Genomic DNA, 20,263 nt, shown 5'->3' with positions numbered 1-20,263 from the left:
GTAAATATGTAAAAAAAGCCTGAGGAAGTGGCTTTTGAACAAAAATTTGTAATTGTTCAATGGCACTTGGACATCAAATAAGTACAAATTGAAAAGAACCTTCAAATGTAATGACGGCAATCACTGGAGAATTTATTGAAGGTAATTTAGAGCAGTGGGTGTGAAATTAAGATTGTAGTGGAGTGAAAGTGAGTTGAAGTGAAAAAATGGAGACAAAGTTGACAACACTTTTGAAAAGGATTTCTTTATGAGGGAAGAAAGAAAAAGTATGTTGCTGCTGGATGATGTGCAGCCAAAGGAGAGAAGATGTTTAAAAATCTGTTTATTGTAGAAGTTAAAGAAAAATACACAAAGGAAGAGAGTATTATATAATGATGCCCCTCACTTAGATCAACAAATGTCAACATTTTGATATAGTTCCTTTATCTTTCTTCTTTCATGTTTCTTTAGTTGTCAACTTTTAAAGTAAATCTCTGACAGCACGTCATGTCACCCTTACATACTTCAGTGTTAAGTCCATAAAAAATAGATGTTCTCCACAGTACTGTTATCAAACCCAACAATATTAATAATTCTTCCATGTTATTTACTGTCTAATCGATTTGGAGCCGCCCCTGTGGCCAAGTGGTTAAGTTCATGTGCTCCACCTTGGCGGCCCAGAGTTTCTCGGGTTTGGATCCTGGGAGCGGACATAGCAGCACTCATCAAGCCATGCTGAGGTGGCGTCACACATAGCACAACCAGAAGGACCTGCAACTAGAATATACAGCTATGCACTGGGGGCCTTTGGGGAGAAGAAGAAGGAGAAAAAAAAGATTGGGAACAGATGTTAGCTCAGGTGCCAATCTTTGGGGAAAAAAAACATGGGGGATCCTTGAGGGGAGATAGATTAAAAAAAAAAAAAAAAGGTTTTCCTGATTGTTGCCAAAAATATCTTTCTACAGTTGGTGTGTTCAGATCACGGTTCAAACACAGTCCACTCACTGCATTTGGTTGTGAGGTCTGTAAAATCATTCCATATTGAGTTCTGTCTCCCACCCCTATTTTTTATGCCTGTGACTTGAAAAAAACAAGTTAGCTGTCCTGTAATATATTCCTTCATTGTTGATTTGGCTGATTGCTTCCTGGTGGTGGCATTTGAAATTATTCTCAAATCCCTTGTATTTCCTGTAAATGGGAAGTTAGAACTAGATTCAGATTCAACTTTTTTAGCCAGGAATACTTGCTAGATGAGCCAGCATGGTGGTCTAGTGGTTAAGATTCAGTGTTCTCACTGCCATGGTCTGGGTTTGTTTCCCAGTCAGGGAACCACACCACCCCTCTGTTGGTTGTCATACTGTGGTGGCTATGTGTTGCTGTGATGCTGAAAGCTATGCCACTGCTACTTCAAATGCCAGCAGGGTCACCCATGTTGGATAGGTTTCTGCAGACCTTCCGGACTAAGGCATACTAAGGAGGACCTGGTCACCCACTTCCAAAAAAATTGGCCATGAAAACTCTCTGAATAGCAGAGCATTGATTGATATAGCTCTAGAAGAGGAAAGGATGATGCAAAAAGACCAGGCAGGATTCTGCCCTGCTGTATATAAGGTCACTAGGAGTTGGAATCAACACCACAGCACTAACAACAAAAATTTGATAGATGGTGCTGTGTACTTGGTTGTCATAATATGAGAGACCTAATCGGTGGCACTCTCACTTATAGTGACACTAGATTGATCAGTGGGTTTAGGTGGTGACAGCTTGATGGTTTTGTTATAATATTCCCCGTGAACTTTCTTCTAATGATTTTATCATCATGGATAATTGTGTGAAACACTGTTTCGTGATGGTCAAAACATGTTTTTCTAATTTTATCATTTCCATATGTATTGGTTGGAATTCTTCAAGAAAAAAATCTCCATTTTTAATTCTGATTAATGAGTTGATTTTCTGGATATTTCTAATGTTGACCAATGAAGTTCTTTTCATCTTCTGCTCCCTCTCTCTCTTTGCATCATTTGGACTCATGGATTTTTACATATTTGCAGGTTTTCAATCAGTTGCAGTCTATTCTTCTGTGCCTAAATGGTCCGGTCTTTGGTCCCTGGAGTCCTTTCAAATTGACTCCTGTGTTCTTTTGACTTGACCCCAATAGTATTTTTATTGAAATAAGGGTTACTGAGGTATAATTTTACATAAAATAAAATTCACTCTTTTACAAGTGGACTGTTTAATAGGTTTTGACAAATGTATGCAATCATGTAACTATCACCATGCTCAAGCTCTGGCAACCACTGCTCTGTTTTCTCTCCCTATAATTTTGCTTTTTCTACAATATCATATAAATGGATAGATTATGTAATCTTTGATGACTACATAGTAGTTTTGAGATTCATCTATGTTATTGCATGCATCAGTAGTTCGTTGCTTTTTATTTCTGAGTAGTATTCCATTCTATGGATGTGCCACAATTTATCCATTCGCCTGTTGAAGGTCATTTGGTTTGTTTTCAACTTTTGTCTATTACAAATAAAGCTCCTGTGAACGTTTATATAGAAATATTTTTGTGAACATAGGTTTTCATTACCTTGTGTAAATACCTAGGAGTGGTGGTATTCGATCGTATGATAAATTTATGTTCAACTTTATAAGAAACTGCCAAACGGTTTCCCAAAAGGGGGCTGTAATATGATAACATGGCAGACACCACCTTAATTAAGTGATCAAAGGTAACACTATCACTAACGGTTTAAGCAGCATCATGTGCCACCTGTAATTAACATCATGTACACCTGAGAGGATGCAGTATGAAAACTCAATGTCATTTCAGTGACAGTTCAGCCAATGGATAATGACGGTCCACTCATGAGGAAACATCAGGCAAAGCAAAATTGAGGTATGATCTACAAAGTGGCTGTATTATAATCCTCAAAATGCCAAGGGAATCAAAGTCCAGGAAATTGAGGAACTGTCTCAAGTTGAGGGAGACTAGAGAGATCTGACACCTGAATAAAGCACATGACCCTAGATGGATCCTTTTCCAAAAAGGCATTATTAGAACAATTGGTGAAACTCGAATTTGGTATCTGAGTGAAATATATATATGAGTTTTTTGTACCATACTTACAACTTTCCTGAAGGTTCAAAATTGTCTCAAAATTAGAAGTAAAGAACAAGATACAGGAGTGTGATGTCAGCATCATGGTGGCCTAAGACATCCCTTGTTTTCTTCACTCTTTGAATATCTAAAATTTGACATCTGTCAGTGAACAAAAGTGCCTCTATGGAGCTGTGGGATCCAGCATTGTACAGCAAGCAACCTGGAAGGAGTCTTGCCCATCTGTGCATCTGTTAATAAGCAGACAGACCCCATATGGGTTATGGAACTGACTGGAGCCTGTGATCCAACTCCAGCACCTCTTGGCCCTGGTCCAGGAGCACCTGGAAAATGCTGACTTGGATAGACACCCATGGATGAAAGAGCCTTTGTAGAAGCCCAGGTTTCTAGAGGAGAATTTCAAGCACCCCATTGGAGCAAAAAACAAGTTTGGACACCTTGGAGTGGGTAAGAGGAACTTTGTCTGCATCGTCCCTTTCTCCGAGGCAGCACAGCTTAGAGAAAGGAGGCTGAGGATCCCTCCTGCAGAATAAAAGGGACAGTAGTGAGTGAGTCCCCAGCTTCCATAGCTGTGTGGGATGCTGCTAAAGAACCTGGTCTCTCTCCTGCATCACCCAGAGTGTTAAATCAAGAGCTCCATGGCTAGGGAGAGGGAGGAGATCAGGAAAGAGGCAAGTAAGAGTATCAGAGGGCATTAAAGAGATGCAGTTCCTGCTGACAGCATTCTAGACCCCAGTAGGAGGCCTGCTCACAAATCACTGGGAAAATCTTACCTGAGGATCCCTCGATTGGTGCACAGGCACCCCCAATTCTCAAAGTGCCAAATCCACACCTCCCTCAACTTTGCGTGTTGTGGGACTACCATAGAGAAATTAGATGGATGTAACAAGATGACATGTACTGACTGTATGCAGTATTTCTGCTGGATTTGCATGAGTTCTCTCTCCAGAGAAAGCCCTTATAAATGTTTCAATGATCCTGCTTTGCTGTATTTTAACCTGTTGTTCCATGCTGTGGATGGTAATGGAGATGTTTGGGAAGATGAGATTGAAGACTAGTTAACTCTTACTACTCAAGATATGGAAGTGGAATGGTTTGCCCTAATCTTTTGTCAAGTACACAAAGTAACTTTGCAGGATATTTAGGGTACTGTTCATTCACTCTTCCTATGTAAGGAGATTTGGAAGAACAAGGTTTATGTTTTCGTGTGGTAGTACTGATTAAGGCACATTCATACATTTTTCAATGTAACATAATTGAGAAAAGTATAAGCCAAAGCTTCAGAAAATTAAAACTAGAGAATATTAAATTCTCTAGTGTGCCCGAAGCTCTGACTAATTAAAAATTAAGTATTTATTTTCTTCCCCAAGCTTTAGATGAGGAGAGGAGTCAAGGGTTAAACTTATGGACCTTTTTATCTCTGAGGAGCATCCCTCTTAGAGATTCTATGGGAGCCCCCTCAGTGCTACTCCTTACAACTGAGGCGGGTAGAAGCCTTATTAAAATTGTACCAAGAGCTTGATCTCATTTCCTCCATGTTACATTCCTTCCAACCTAAGTTTCTGCTAAGTTTTCTTTGGAGGAAGCCCTTTACTCTATAACTGATTGGATGGCCCAGTGTCATGTTGATCTACTGCTTTTCAGAACAGAAATTTATAGATAAATTTAAAAATATTTTTTAATACCACAAACACTGTGGGTCACCTGATATTTATTAGTGGTATATAGTCCACTGGTTTTGAGCCAACTCTGGGATTTAACAGTGCTGGCTCAGGGGAATTCAGCCCTATTTAACTTTCCTGGGCAGTAGAGCCTAGCTTCAGAATGACTTGACTTTGCTTCCTTTGGTTCTGCATTCTCTCCCTTTACTCTCACGCTACCCTCCGCTGGTAAGAACAGTTTTAATATTAACTCCACCAGCTCATATTTATATTGCCTTTGCTGGAACAGGAGAAAGCCTAATATATTTCCAAACTGCACAAGCTGAACTTTCTTTAATTATCCCTTTTTTGAACTCCACCCCACTGTAGTTCCAGTCCTAACTTTCTGAATTCTTTCTTTTTAAAGGTCTTTTCTAATGAGCTATGGAAATTTGGCTTCCTACCCTTTTTTTGCAACAGTCCTGCTAGGAGGGGTACTTTTGGCTTGATATCTAGATTCTTGTTTCTAGGTTTTGTTGGCTTTTTGAAAAATTGTCTTTTTTTCATGGTTTGGTGAGTGGCTTGGTAGCAAAATAAGATTTTTTGAAAAAGGACAGAGAAATTCAGCTGCAGCGTGAACATGTTCTTTTTTCCTAGTTTTTCACTGAAAATTGGGGAATCACTTTTAACCATTTTATTCATATATATCCAAAGTGTCAGCAAGGACTGTTTCTAGATTGTCAATGTGGATGCTTATCTTAAAAATAAAAATAATTTAAAAATTGTCTTATAAGACAAAAGAAAAGCAAACTGTAAACCAATATCCCTGATGAATATAGATGCAACAATTCTCAACAAATTATTAGAAAACCAGGTTTAAAAGCACATTAAAAGGATCATACACCATGATCAAGTGGGATTTATTTCTGGGATGCAAGGATGGTTCAACATAAATGAATCAATAAGCATGATACACCGCATTAATAGAATGAAAGGTTAAAACATGATTGTCTCAATAGATGCAGAAAAAGCATTTGACAAAATACAACATCCTTTCATAATAAAAACTCTCAACAAATTGGGTATGGAAAGAACATACTTCAACATAATAAAGGCCATATTTGACAAGCCCACAGCTAACATCATACTCAACAGTGAAAGTTTGAAAGATTTTCCTCTAGGATCAGGAACAAGATAATAGTAGTCACCATTACTACTCTTATTCAGCATAACACTGGAAGTCCTAGCTAGAGGAATCAGGCAAGATAAAGAAGTAAAAGGCATCCAAAATGGAAAAGAAGAAGTAATATTGTCTTTATTTGCAGGTGATATGATATTATATAGAGAAAATCATAAAGACTCAACCAAAAAACTATTGGAACTATTGGAATCAACAAATGCAGTAAAGTTGTAGGATATAAAATCAACATACAGAAATCATTGCATTTCTATACACCAACAAAGAAATAGGTGAAAAAGAAATAAAACTATCCCATTCACAATAGCGTCAAAAACAATAAAATACTTAGGGATAAATTTAACCAAAGAACTGAAAAATCTGTACAATGAAAAGTATAAGTCTTTGAAGAAAGAAAGTGAAGGAGACACAAACAAGTGGAAAGATATCCCATGTTCTTTGATTGGAAGAATAAATATTGTTAAGATGTCCATACTACCCAAAGCCATTTATAGATTCAGTGCAATCTCTACCAAAATTGCAATGGCATTTTTAACAGAAATAGAAAAAAAAATCCTAAAATTTGTGCGGAACCAGAAAAGTCCCTAAATAGCCAAAGCATTCCTGAGAAAGAAGAACAAAGCTGAAGGCATCACACTTCCTGATTTCAAACTTTATTACAAAGCTGTAGTATTCAAAATGGTATAGTACTGACATAAAAACAGACACATAGCCCAGTGGAACAGAATCAAGAGCACTGAATAAACCCATGTATATACAATCAACTAATACTTGACAAGGGACCCAAGAATACTCAATGGGGAAAGGATAATTTCTTCATTAAATGGTGTTGGGAAAACAATATTTACACGCAAAAGATTGAAATTGGACTCCTATCTTACACCACTCACAAAAATTAACCCCAAATGGATTCAAGACTTACTCCTAGAAAAAACAGGGAAAGGGGCTGGCCCAGTGGTGTAGTGGTTAAGTTCACATGCTCTGCTTCAGTGGCCCACAGTTTACAGGTCTGGATACCGGGTGCAGACCTAGAAACACTTGTCAAGTCACACTGTGGTGGCATCCCACGTAAGATAGAGGAAGATTGGCACAGATGTTAGCTCAGCAACAATCTTCCTTAAGTAAAAAGAGGAAGATTGGCAACAGATTTTAGCTCAGGGCCAACCTTCCTCACACACACACAAAAAGGAAAAATCTCCTTGACCTTGGTCTTGGCAATAATTTTTTGGAAATGACACCAAAAGCGCAAGCAGCAAAAATAACAAGAGAGTATATTAAACTAAAAGCTTCTGCAGAGCAGAAGAAACAATCAGCAAAATGAAAAGGCAATGTACAGAATGGGAGAAAATATTTACAAACCATCTATCTGATAAGGAGTTAATATCCAAAATATATAAGGAATTCATGCAACTCAATAGCAAAAACCCCCAATCCAATTAAAAAATGAGTAGAGGACCTGAATAGACATTTTTCCAAAGAAGACATACAAATGGCCAACAGGTACATAAAAAGATGCTCAACATCACTAATCATCAGGGAAATGCAAATCAAAACCACAATGAGATATCACCTCACAGCTGTTAGAAAGGCTATCATCAAAAAGAGATGTGTTGATGAGGCTGTGGAGAAAAGGGAACCCTTGTGCGCTCTTGGTGGGAACGTAAGTTGGTACAGCCACTATGGAAAACATTATGGATGCTCCCCAAAATATTAAAAATAGAACTACCATGCGATCCAGCAATCCCACTGCTGGATATATTTCTGAAGGAAATGAAATCACTATCTCAGAGAGATATCTGCACCCCATGTTCATTGCAGCATTATTCACAACAACAAACACATGGAAACAACCCAAGTGTCCATCGACAGATGAATAGATAAAGAAGATGTGGTTACATACACACACGTACACGCACATGCACACACAGGAATATTATTAAGCCATAAAAAAGAAGGAAAGCCTGCTTTTTGTGACAACATGGCTGAACTTTGAGAGCATTATGCTAAGTGAAATGAGTCAGACAGGGAAAGATCAGTGCTGTATGTTTTCATTATATGTGGAATCTAAAAAAGATGAATTCATAGAAATAGAGAGTGGAATGGTGGTTGCAAGGATCTGAGGGGTGGGAGAAATGGGTAGATGTCAGTCAAAGGGTACAAACCTCCAGTTATAAGATGAATAAGTTCTGGGGATCTAATATACACTATGGTGACTATAACAGTACTATATTATATACTTGAAAGTTGTTAAGAAAGTAGGTCTTAAATGCTATCGCCACATATGAAGAAAAGGTAATTATGTGATAGGATGGAGGTGTTAAATAACTTGTTGTAATCATTTTGCAATATATGTGTGTATCAAATCATCACATTGTATACCTTCAACTTACATGTGCTATCTGTCAATTATATCTCAATAAAGCTGAAAAAAGGCCAGTCGCAGAAGGCGACATATTGTATGATTCCATTTATATGACATTCTCAATAAGACAAAACTAGAACGAAGAAGAGCACATCAGTGTTTGCAAAGTGTCCTGTGTGGTGAAATGTGACTATGGAGGGATATCATGAGAGATCTTGGTGGGCATTATTTTGTTTCCTGACAGTGGTGGTGGTTATATGAATCTGTACATGTTTTGAAATTCATAAACCGTATGAAAAAGTTAATTTTACTGTATTAGAATTTAAAATAAAATGAAAATAACACTTTTTTAAAACTCAATGATAAAGATACCCCCAACAACTCAATAAAAATAAATAAATAAGTAAATAAATAAACTCAATAAAAAAATCAACTAAAGAATGGGACAGAAACCTGACCAAAGAAGATATACATATATAGGAAATAAACACATGTCAAAATCTTTTAAGATCATTAGTAATTAGAGAAATGTAAATTAAAACCACAATGAGATACTATCACACACCTATCAGAAGGTCTAAAATTTAAAAATTAAACTGGCCATTGCAACTACTGGTGAAAATAAATCTTTCATACAGTGTGGATGGGAAAATAGTAAGGTACAACCACTTTTTCATCTGATTTGGGCATACTAATTTTTTATGGTGGTAAAATAAAAATAACATAATATTTATCATTTTAACCATTTGTAAGTGTAGAGTTCAGTGCCATTAAATACATTCACAATATTCTGTAACCACCATTATCTATACCCAAATTTTTAAATCATCCCCAGCATAAACTCTGTGCCCCTTAAACAGTAACTGCCCAGTCTTGTCCACCCAGCCCTGACGGACCTCTTTCAACTCTGTCTCTATAAATTTGCCTATTTAGGTACCTGCTGTAAGTGAAGTCACACAATGTTTGTCTTTCTGTACCTGGCCTATTTCACTTAGCTTAAAGTTTTCAAGGTGTATCCATGTTGTAGCAAAAGTTCAAAATTTCATTCATTTTTAAAGATGAATAATATTACTTGTATGTATAAATCACTCTTTGTTTATCCACTTATCTGCTGATGGACACATTGATTGTTTCTACCTTTTGGCTATTGTGAATAATGCCGCTATTAACATTGGTGTACGAGTATCTGTTTGAGTCCCTGTTTTCAATTCTTCTGGGTATATATCCAGAAACAGAATTGCAGTATCATATGGTAGGTCTATGTTTAATTTTTTGAGGAACCTCCATACTCTTTTCCACAGCATCTGCACCATTTTACATTCTCACCAGCAGTGCACAAGGCTTCCAATTTCTTCAAATCCTTGTCAACACTTGTTCTTTTCCATTTTTAAAAATTATATCACTTAAGTACATGTGAAGTGATATGTCATTATGGGTTTGACTTTAATTTCCCTAATGACTAAAGATGTTGAGCATCTTTTTACATGCTTATTGGCCATTTGTATATCTACTTTGGAACAATGTCTATTCAGGTTTTTGCTGATATTTGAATTGGTTGTTTGGGTTTTGTTGTTGTTGAGTTGTAGGGGTTCATTATATATTCTAGATAGTAACCCCCTATCAGGTATATGATATGTGAATATTTCTTCCACTCTGTAGGTTTTTTCACTTTCTTGATAGTGTGCTTTTATGCAGAAAAGTTCTTTATTTTGATTAAGTCCAATTTATCTATGTTTTCTTTTGTTACTATTGATGAATGAATGGATAAATAAAACATATTAATGACAATGTAACATATAGACTTAAAAAGGAATTAAATTCTGATACATGCTATAACATGGATGGACCTTGAAAACATTATACTAAGTAAAATAAGCCAGATGGAAAAGGGAAATATTGTATAATTCCACTTATATGAGGTACCTAGAAGAGTCAACTTTGAAGAGAAAGAAAGTAGACTAGTTGTTCCCAGGGGCTGGGTGGAGAGGGGAAGGGGAGTTATTGTTTAATGGGCACAGCGTTGCAGTTTGGGATGATGAAAAATTCTGGAAATGGATAGAGGTGATCGTTGCACAACAGTGTGGATGTACTTCATGCTACTTAACTGTATACTTAAAGTGATAAATTCTATGTTTTGCGTATTTTAACAAAAAAAGGGAAAGGGGTGAAGAAACGTATACCATGCTAAGATGAAGCAAAAGAATGCTACAGTATCTGTATTAATTTCAGACAAAGCAAATTTCAGAACAGGGAGAATTATCAGGGATAAAGAAGAGCGTTACATAATGACAGTGGGATCAATTCTCCAAGAAGTCATAACAATCTTTAATGTGTGTTCACCTAGCAACAGAGTATAAAATTACATGAGGCAATAACTGACAGAATTGCAAGGAGAAATAGGTGATTCCATTAGTATAGTTGGAAACTTCAACACTGATCTTTCATTAATTGACAGATCTAGCAGGCAGAAAATCAGTAAGGATATAGTTGAACTGAATAGCACTATCACTCAACTGTAATTGCCATTTATAAAATACTTCATCTAACAACAGCAGATTACACATTCTTTTCAAGCTCACAGGGAACATTCACCAAGATAGACCACATTCTGGCAATAAAATACACCTTAACAAATTTAAAAGAATAGGCATTTTACAAGGTATGCTCTCAGACCACAATGGAATTAAATTAGAAATCAATAGCAGAAAGACAGCTAGAAAATCTCAAAATATTTGAAGATTAGTAACACACTTCTAAACAACACATGGGGCAAAGAAGTAGTAGTCTCAAGAGAAATTAAAAAATATTTCACGGGCCGGTGGTGTAGGTTAAGTTCTTGTGCTCTGCTTCGGCAGCCCAAGGTTTGTGGGTTCAGATCCCAGGCTTGGACCTACACAATGCTTGTCAAGCCTCACTGGAGGCATCCCACATACAAAATAGAGGAAGATTGGCACAGATGTTAGCTCAGGGACAATCTTCTTCAAGCAAAAAGAGGAAGATTGGCAATGGATGTTAGCTCAGGGCCCATCTTACCCCCACCCCCCAACATTTCAAACTAAGTAAAAATGAAAATGCAACTTATCTAAATTTATGGGATATAGCAAAAACAGAACTTTTAGGGAAACTTATAGCATTGAATGTATATATTAGAGAAGAACATCAAAGTCAATAATCTAAGCTCCACCTTAGGAACAAGAAAAAAGAGCATATTAAACCCAATGTAAGCCAAGGAAAATAAATAATAAAAGTTAAAGCAGAAATTGGTGAAGTTAAAAACAGGAAAACAGAGAAAATCAATGAAATCAAAAGCTTGTTCTTAAAAAATTCAATAAAATTGATAAAGCTCTACCTGGGCTAACAAAAAAAGAGAGAAAATACAAATTACTAGTATCAGGAATAAAAGAAGAGCCATCACTGCTGATTCCATGGATACTAAAAAGATAAGAGGAATATTTTAAACAACTGTGTATTCATGATTTTGATAACTTAGATCAGATAGACCAATTCCTTGAAAGACACAAACTACCTGTACTGGGTTGAATAGTGTCCCCTGAAAATTAATGTGCACCAGAACCCCAGAATGTGACCTTATTTGGCAATAGGATCTTATCCGGAAATAGATGTAATTAGTTAAATAAAGGTGTGTTAATAATGTATTAGGTTGGGTCTTAATCCAATGACTGGTGTCCTTATAAAAACAGAAAACAGAGACACAAAAATAGGGAGGAAGGCCATGTGAAAAGAGGCAGAGATTAGACTCAACAGTTCAAGGAATGCCAAGGATTGCCAGCAACCCTCAGAAGCTAGAAGAGACAGGGAAGGATTATTCTCTAGAGTCTTGAGAGAGAGCATGGCCCTATGAATACCTTTGCTTCAGCATCCTAGCCTCCAAGACTGTGAGAGAAGAAATTCCTGTTGTTTTAAGCCACCTAGTTTGTGCTAATTTTTTATAGCAGCCCTAGGAATCTAAAGCACTACCAAGACTGACATAAGGAGACGTAGACAATCCGAATAACACTATATCTGTTAAAGAAGTTGAATCAATAATTAATAATCTTCCAAAAGCCAAAGCACCAGACCCAGATGGTTTCTCTGATGAATTCTAATAAACATTTAAAGAAGAAATGATATAAATTCTCTACAATCCTTTATGGAAAATAGAAGCAGAAGGAATATTCCCTACTTAATTCTCTGAGATCAGCATTACGCTAATACCAAAACCAGATAAAATCATTACAAGAAAGGAAAACTACAGACCATAAACACAGATCTCATAAACACAGATGCAAAATCCTCAAAAAAATATTAGCAAATTGAATCCAACATTGTATATAAAGAATTATACACCATGATAAGTGGGATTTATTCCAGATATGCAAGGCTGGCTCAACATTTGAAAACCAATTAATGCAACCCATCATATCAACAGGGAAGAAAAATCATATAATCATATCAATAAATGTAGAAAAAACCTTTGATAAATGCAACATCTATTAATGTTGAACTCTCAGCAAACTAGGAATAGAGGGGATCTCCCTCAACTTAAAAAAGAACTCTACCAAAAAACCTATAGCAAACATCATTATTAATGGTGAGAAACTAGATGCTTTTCCTCTAAGATCTGGAACAAGGCAAAGATCTCACCCTGAACACTCTTATTCAAACCAGACTGGAAATCTTAGCAAATGCAATAGGACAAGGAAAAGAAATAAAAGGTATATGGATTAGGAAGGAACGAATAAAACTGTCTTTGTTCACAAATGATATGATTATTTATGTAGAAAATCCTAAAGAATCAACAACAACAGGGAAATCCCTGACTATAGCAAGGTTGCAACATATAAAGTTAATATACAAAAGGCCATTGCTTTCCTCTATACCAGCAATGAACGCTTGGAATTTGAAAGTAAAAACAGGATACCATTTACATTAGTACATCAAAAATGAAATATTTAGGCATAAATCTAACAAAATATGTACAAAATCTGTGTGAAGAAAACTTCAAAACTCTCATTAAAGAAGTCAAAGAAGATCTAAATAAATTGATAGATACTCTGTGTTGAAGGATAGCAAGACTCAGTATTGTTGAGATATTAATACTCCTCATCTTGATGTACAAATTCAATTCTATCCCAATCAAAATCCTAGCAAGTTATTTTGTGGATATTTACAAACTGATTCTAAGTTTATATGAAAAGGCAAAAGACCTAGAATAGCCAACAGAATGCTAAAGAACACAGAGGAATGACCTACCCCACTTTAATACTTATATACAGCTACAGTAATCAAGAAAGCATAGCACTGGTGAAAGAATAGAGAAGTTGACCAGTGATTCAGAATAAAGAGCCCAGAAATAGACCCACGTGAATATAGCCAGCTGATCTTTGACCAAGGAGCAAAGGCAATTCAATGGAGCAAAGGTAGTCTTTTCAACAAATGGTGCTGAAACAGGGGGACATTCAAATGCAAAAAAAATCCAGACATAGATATTACATGCTTCACAAAAATTAACTCAAAGTGAATCACAGACCTAAATGTAAAGTGAAATACCATAAAACATCTAGAAGATAATATAGGATAAAATCTAGGTGACCTTGGGTTTGACAATGAGTTTTCAGATACAACACCAAAAGTATAATCCATGATGGAAAAAAAGATGTACTTTATTAAAATTGAAAACTTCTGCTTTGCCAAAAAAACTGTTAAGAAAATGAAGATGGAAGCCACAGATGTGAAAAAATATTTGCAAAACATACCTAATAAAGGACTTGTATCCAAAATATTCAAAGACCTCTTAAAACTTAGTAATAAGAAAACAAACAACATGGTTTAAAAGATGGCATAAGATCTGAACAGCCACCTCACCAAAGAAGATATGCAGATGGCATGTAGTTATATGAAAACATGCTAAATATTAGATATCACTAGGGAATTGCAAATTAAAACAATAAGATACCACTACATACCTATTAGAATAGATAAAATCCAATAATGCCAGATGCTTGTGAGGATACACTGCAAAGGAACACTCATTCATTGTTGATGGGAATGCAAAATGGTACAACCACTTTGAAAGACAGTTTGGCAGTTTTTTACAAAACTAAACATACTCTTACCACATGATCTACTAGTTGCATTCCTAGTCTTTTATCCAACTGAGTTGAAAGCTTATGTCCACACAAAAACCTGCACGTGAATGTTTGTATCAGTTTTATCCATAATTACCAAAAGCTGAAGCAACCAAGATGTCCTTCAATAGGTGATTGATAAATAAACTCTGGTAGATCCATACAATGGAGTATTATTCAGTGATAAAAAGAAATGAGCTATTAAGACATGAAAAGACAGAGGAACCTTGAATGCATTTTTACTAGGTAAAAGAAGCCAATCTGAAAAGGCTACATACAATATGATTCCAACTATATGACATTCCAGAAAAGGCAAAACTATAGCGAAAGTAAAAGATCACTGATTGCCAGCAGTTTAGGGAGAGGGAAGAGTAAAGGAAGCACAGGGAATTTTTAGGATGGTGAAATTATTTTTTATGAAACTGTAAAGGTCATGTCATTATGCATTTGTCAAAGTCCAAAATCCAAAACAAGAAGTGAATATTAACGTAAATTGCGGACCATAGTTAATATATCAATATTGGCTTATTAAATGTAACAAATATATTGTAATGGAAGATATTAATAATAGGGGGAATTGGGGGGAGATGGAGTGGGTGTATGAATTATTAATTATTTAAAAATACTCCATTGATATGCCCAAAAATAAAACGGAGGTGACAGAGGAATGAATTGGCGAACTTGAAGATAGAAAAATAGAAATTACCGAGTGTGAAGAACAGAGAGAAAATAGGCTGAAAAAAAAAAAATGAACAGAGCTTCAGGGGCCTATGGGACTATAACAGAAGATCTAACATTTGTGCCATTGGAGTCCCAGAAGAGAGTAGGAAGAGGTAGTCCTGAAAAAGTATTTGAAGAAATAATAGTTTAAAACTTAGCAAATTTGACAAAAGTCAAACCTACAGATTAAAGAAGCTTAGCAAACACCAAAGAGGATAAATACAAAGAAAGCCACTCTAAGACACATAGTCAAACTTCTGAAAACTAAAGACAAAAAATCTTGAAAGCAGTGAGAAAGAAGTGACAATGACACTGGATTTCTCATTAGAAACCATGAAGGTCAGAAGGAAGTGGCACAAAATTTTTCCATTTTTGAAAGAAAAGAATCTCAACTGGCAAAAATTGCCTTTAAGAATGAGGACATATAAAGACATTCTCAGACAAAGAAAAACTAAGAAAATATGTTGCTAGCAAGCCTGCCCTTAAGAATGGCTAAAGAAAGTTCTTTAAACAGAAAGGAAATTATAACAAGCTTTGGCATGCACAAAGGAAAAGAATGCCTGAATGGCTAGCAATAGGGGTAAACATAATAGACTATCCTAATTCTCATGAATTTCTTAAATCCTACTTGACAGCTGAAGCAAAAATTATGACATCATCTGATGTAGTGCTCGATGTATGTAGAGGAAATACTTAAGGCAATTATATTTAATAAGTAAGGAGGGCAAAGGAACCTAAATGGAAGTAATCTTTCTACAGTTCACTTAAAGTGTTGTAAAACATCAATAACAGTGGACTGTGATAAGTTATGTATGTTCACTATAATGCACAGAACAACCACTAAGAAAACTATACAAAGTGATATGCTTAAAAAACATTATAAAGAAATCAAGCTAGAATACTGAAAAACATTTAAATAATCTACAGAAACATGAAAGTGTCAGTTCTTCAGGAAGGCATCACCACAATAAATGTATACATGCCTAATAATAAAGCTTCAAAACGTGAAGAAAAATTCAACAGAAATTAAGGGGGAAACTGAAAAATCTATAATTGGATTTGGAAGTTTTAATACTTCTCTATCTCAACAGTTGATGGCACAACTAGACAGAAAATAAGTAAAAACATAGAAGGTCTGGAAAACTATCAATTACCTTGACCTAAGTTACGTTTATGGACAGTGCACCCAACAACAGCAGACAGTATGTTCACCAAGATAGACCATGTGCTTCGCCATAAAACAACAATCCATGAATTTTGAAAGACTGAACTCATAGATTATGTTTAATTACAATGGAATTTTAATAGAAATCAGTAAAACGAAACAAAACAAAACAAAACAAAACCCAAATGTTTGAAAACATTAAAGCACACTTCTAAGTAACCCAGGGTCAAAGAAGAGTCACAAGGGAATTTAGAAATATTTCTAACTGAAGGATAATAGAAATGCAATGTATCAAAACTTGTGGAGTGCAGCTAAGGTAGTGCTTGGAGGGAAATTTATAGTTTTATCTCCTTAAAAATTCCTGTGTGTCCCTTCTGTAGTTAAACATTCCTTCTGTCCAATCCCTGGCAACTGCTATCTGTTTTCCATTCCTATAGTTTTGCATGTTTTAGAATGTCATATGAATGAAACTTTTGGGGCTGGCTCCTTTCACTTAGCAAAACGCATTTGAAATTTGTCCATGTTGTATGAATCAGTGTCTCCTTCATTTTTAACACCAAATAATAGTGCAATATCTGAATGTACCACAGTTTATTCTCCGTTCACCTGTTGAAGGACATCTTGGTTGCTTCACTTTTGGGCAATTGTGAATAAGCTGCTGTAAACATTTGCATGCAGTTTTTTGTGTGGATGTAAGCTTCAAATCAGTTGGCTAAATAACTAGGAGCATGATTGCCACATTGTATGGTAAGAGTATATTTAGCTTTGTAAGAAATTGCCAAACTATCTTCCAAAGTGGCTGTACCATTTTGCATTCCCACCAGCAAGGAATGAACACTCCTGTTGCTCCACAGCCTCATCAGCATTTGGTCTTGTTGATTTTTAAAAAAATGTTTAGCCATTGTAATATGTATTTAGTGGTATCTTGTTGTCATGACTGACTCATTTTTGAAAATGGTTTGGCAGTATTCTACAAGCTAAAGATATATATATATCCTAAGATCTGGCAACTTCATATATGTAACAGGAGACATTGTTTGCAAAAGAAAAACAAAAACTGGAAGCAACTCAAATGTTCATAGACAGAAGAATGAATAAATTTATTATGTTATAATCACATAATAAAAAACTATGTATTAGCCCAAAATATTTAAAACTTAACATATTATTTATGGAAGTATACATAGCAATAAAACTATAATGAACATCTGGGTAATGATAAATACAAAGTTATAAATAGTGGTTACTTTTTTCGGGATCTTACTGAGGAGGGGCACACAGTGAGCTTTAAAGTCATTGCTTATATTCTTTTCCTTAGGTTGGGTAATGTGTACACCTGTGTTTGTTTTATTCTTTATATCTGATCTGTGCATTATTTTTTATACTGGAGGCCAGTAGCATTGCATTGTTTGATAATGAAAAGAAATAAGTACCTGATGGACAAAAATGTTACTTCTCCTTATCCTAAATGCTTCCAAGTCTTACTCAAGTGTCTCTTCTTACATGTAGACCCCTTCCTAATCCTCCTCAACTATTCTAACCCATTTTTGATGAATCATCAGAAGAACGGCCTGAGCACTCTAGCCCACGATGATGTTTTCTCTCTTATCTGAAATCTGATAACTTTGCTATTTGTGTCCGTTAATTTTATGTGTCAACTTGGCTAGGTCACAGTACCCACATAACTGTTGCTGTGAAGGTCTTTTTTGTCTTAGATGAGATTAACATTTAAATCAGTAGACTTTGAGGAAAGCAGATTACCCTCGTAATGTGGGTGGGCCTCATCCAATCCATCCAATCAGTTGAAGGCCTTAAGAGAAAAGACTGAAATCTGCTGAAGAGGAAGGAATTCTCCCAGAGACTTCAAGTTGCAACCTTGACTCTTCTCTGTGTCTCCGGCCTGGTATCCTGCCCTACAGATTTCAGACTTGCCAGCCCCCACAACACGTGAGCCAATTCCTTAAAATCTCTCTCTCCACACACACCCTATTTGTTCTGTTTCTCTCAAGAACTCTGACTAATACACCATTTATATCCATTTTTGAGAAAATACATTAAAAGCATCTGGAAGTGCCTGTCAAAATGTAGGTACTTGATAAGCATTCATGTTTTTTCTCTGCTTCTTCCTTCTATGAATATTGTTTAACAGTTTCATGTTTTCTTTTCCTCTATGTCATCTATTGGTGAGCAACAAATTGCCCAAAAACTTAGTGGCTTACAACAACACTTTGATCTCACAGTTTCTGTGGGTCAGGTTCTGGGCACAGCTTAGCAAGGTGACTCTGGCCCAGCGTCTTTCACAGACAGCAACCTCGGCTTTAGTCATCTCAGAGATTGACTTGGGAAAGATCATTTTCCAGGCCCGCTCATGTGGCTGTTGGCAGGATTCAGGTCTGTGCTGGCTGTTAGCCTGAGGGCCTCAGTCTCTCACTGAGAGGAACCCTCAGAGGCTGCCCTCAGTTCCCTGTCACTTGGGGCTCCCAACAGGGCAGCTTGCTTCATCAAAATGTGTGATCTGAGATGGCAATCGAGAGTATACCCACAAGACAGAAGTCACAGTCGTTTATAACCTAACCACGTGAGTGACATCCAACCACTTTTGCTGGATTCCATTTGTTAGAAGCAAGTCAGTAAGTCCAGCTCACACACAAGGGTGAATTCAAGGGTGTGAAACCAGGGGGTAGGGATCATTGGGGCCAGGTCAGAAGCTGCCTAACACATTTTCATTTTCAAATCCATTCATTATTCAACAAGTGGGAACTGAGCACTTACTATATGCCAGGGACTGTTCTAGTCACTTGTGATACACCACTGAATAAAACAGACCAAATTCCCTGCCCTCCGCAGGGAGAGACAGTTAATTACATGTGTGCATGTTTCAACATGATAAATGCTATCAAAAATAGGGCAGGATAAGAGCACTGGGAGATCTGAGGTGAAGGTGGGGAGTCAGGAAAGGCCTTATAGAAAGGGGACAGTTGAGCAAAAGTTTAAAGAAGGTGAAGGAATTGGCTACATGAATATCTGGAGGAAGAGGAACCAATGCAAAGACTCAAAGGCAGGAGCATGCCTGCGTCTTCCCAGAAGAGCAAGGAGGCCAGTGGCACCGAAGGCTAGTGAGCAAAGGAGAGTGTAATAGGAGATGAAGTCTGAGAAGATGAACCAAGACAAGCAGAGCTGAGATGTTATTGTAAGGACTTTGACTTTTTCCTGAAATGAAATGGATGCCATCGAAGGGTTTTGAGTAGAGGAATGACTTGATCTTACGTGTTTTTGTTGTTTTATAAACCTAAAAATTAAAATAGGATATACATTCAGAAAGTACACAGAGCACAAATGTACAGCTCAGTAAATATTTACAAAGGAAGCACACCCACTGACTAGCACCAGATGAGGAAACAGCATCACTAGCCCTCCAGAAGCTGCACCCACGGCCCCTCCCAGTCATACATCCCCTCCTCTGTGAAGTAACAGTTTTCTTGACTTCTATTGCCATATGTTAATTTTGCCTAGTTTCAAACTTTATATAAATGGAATCATACATGTTCTCCTTTGTATCTGGCTTCTTTTGCTAAACATAATCTAAGTTGTTGCTCATGGCAGTTTATTTTCATTATTACATACTACTCCAGTGTATGAATATACTACAGTTTATTAATGCTTTTGTTGATGGATTTTTGGGGTTTTCCAAATTTGGACAATGCTATGAACATTCTTGTACATGTCTTTCAGTATATATTTCTTGTCACTGGCTTATAGGGTAGGTTTATGCTCAGTAATAATAAGTATGCCGAACCATTTTCCAGACTGTTTATACCAATTTAAATTCCCAGTGGTGCTTTATGTTTTAACAGGGTCACTCTGGCTGCTGCATTGTGAAGTGGCTGTCCAAGGGCAAGGATGGAAGCAGGAAGACGAATCAAGAGGTTTTGCAGGAATCTGTGTGATAA

This window comes from Equus przewalskii, chromosome 1 (assembly GCF_037783145.1).
Source record: "Equus przewalskii isolate Varuska chromosome 1, EquPr2, whole genome shotgun sequence".
Classification (NCBI taxonomy): Eukaryota; Metazoa; Chordata; class Mammalia; order Perissodactyla; family Equidae; genus Equus; species Equus przewalskii.
Note: the sequence above shows the minus strand (reverse complement) of the source record.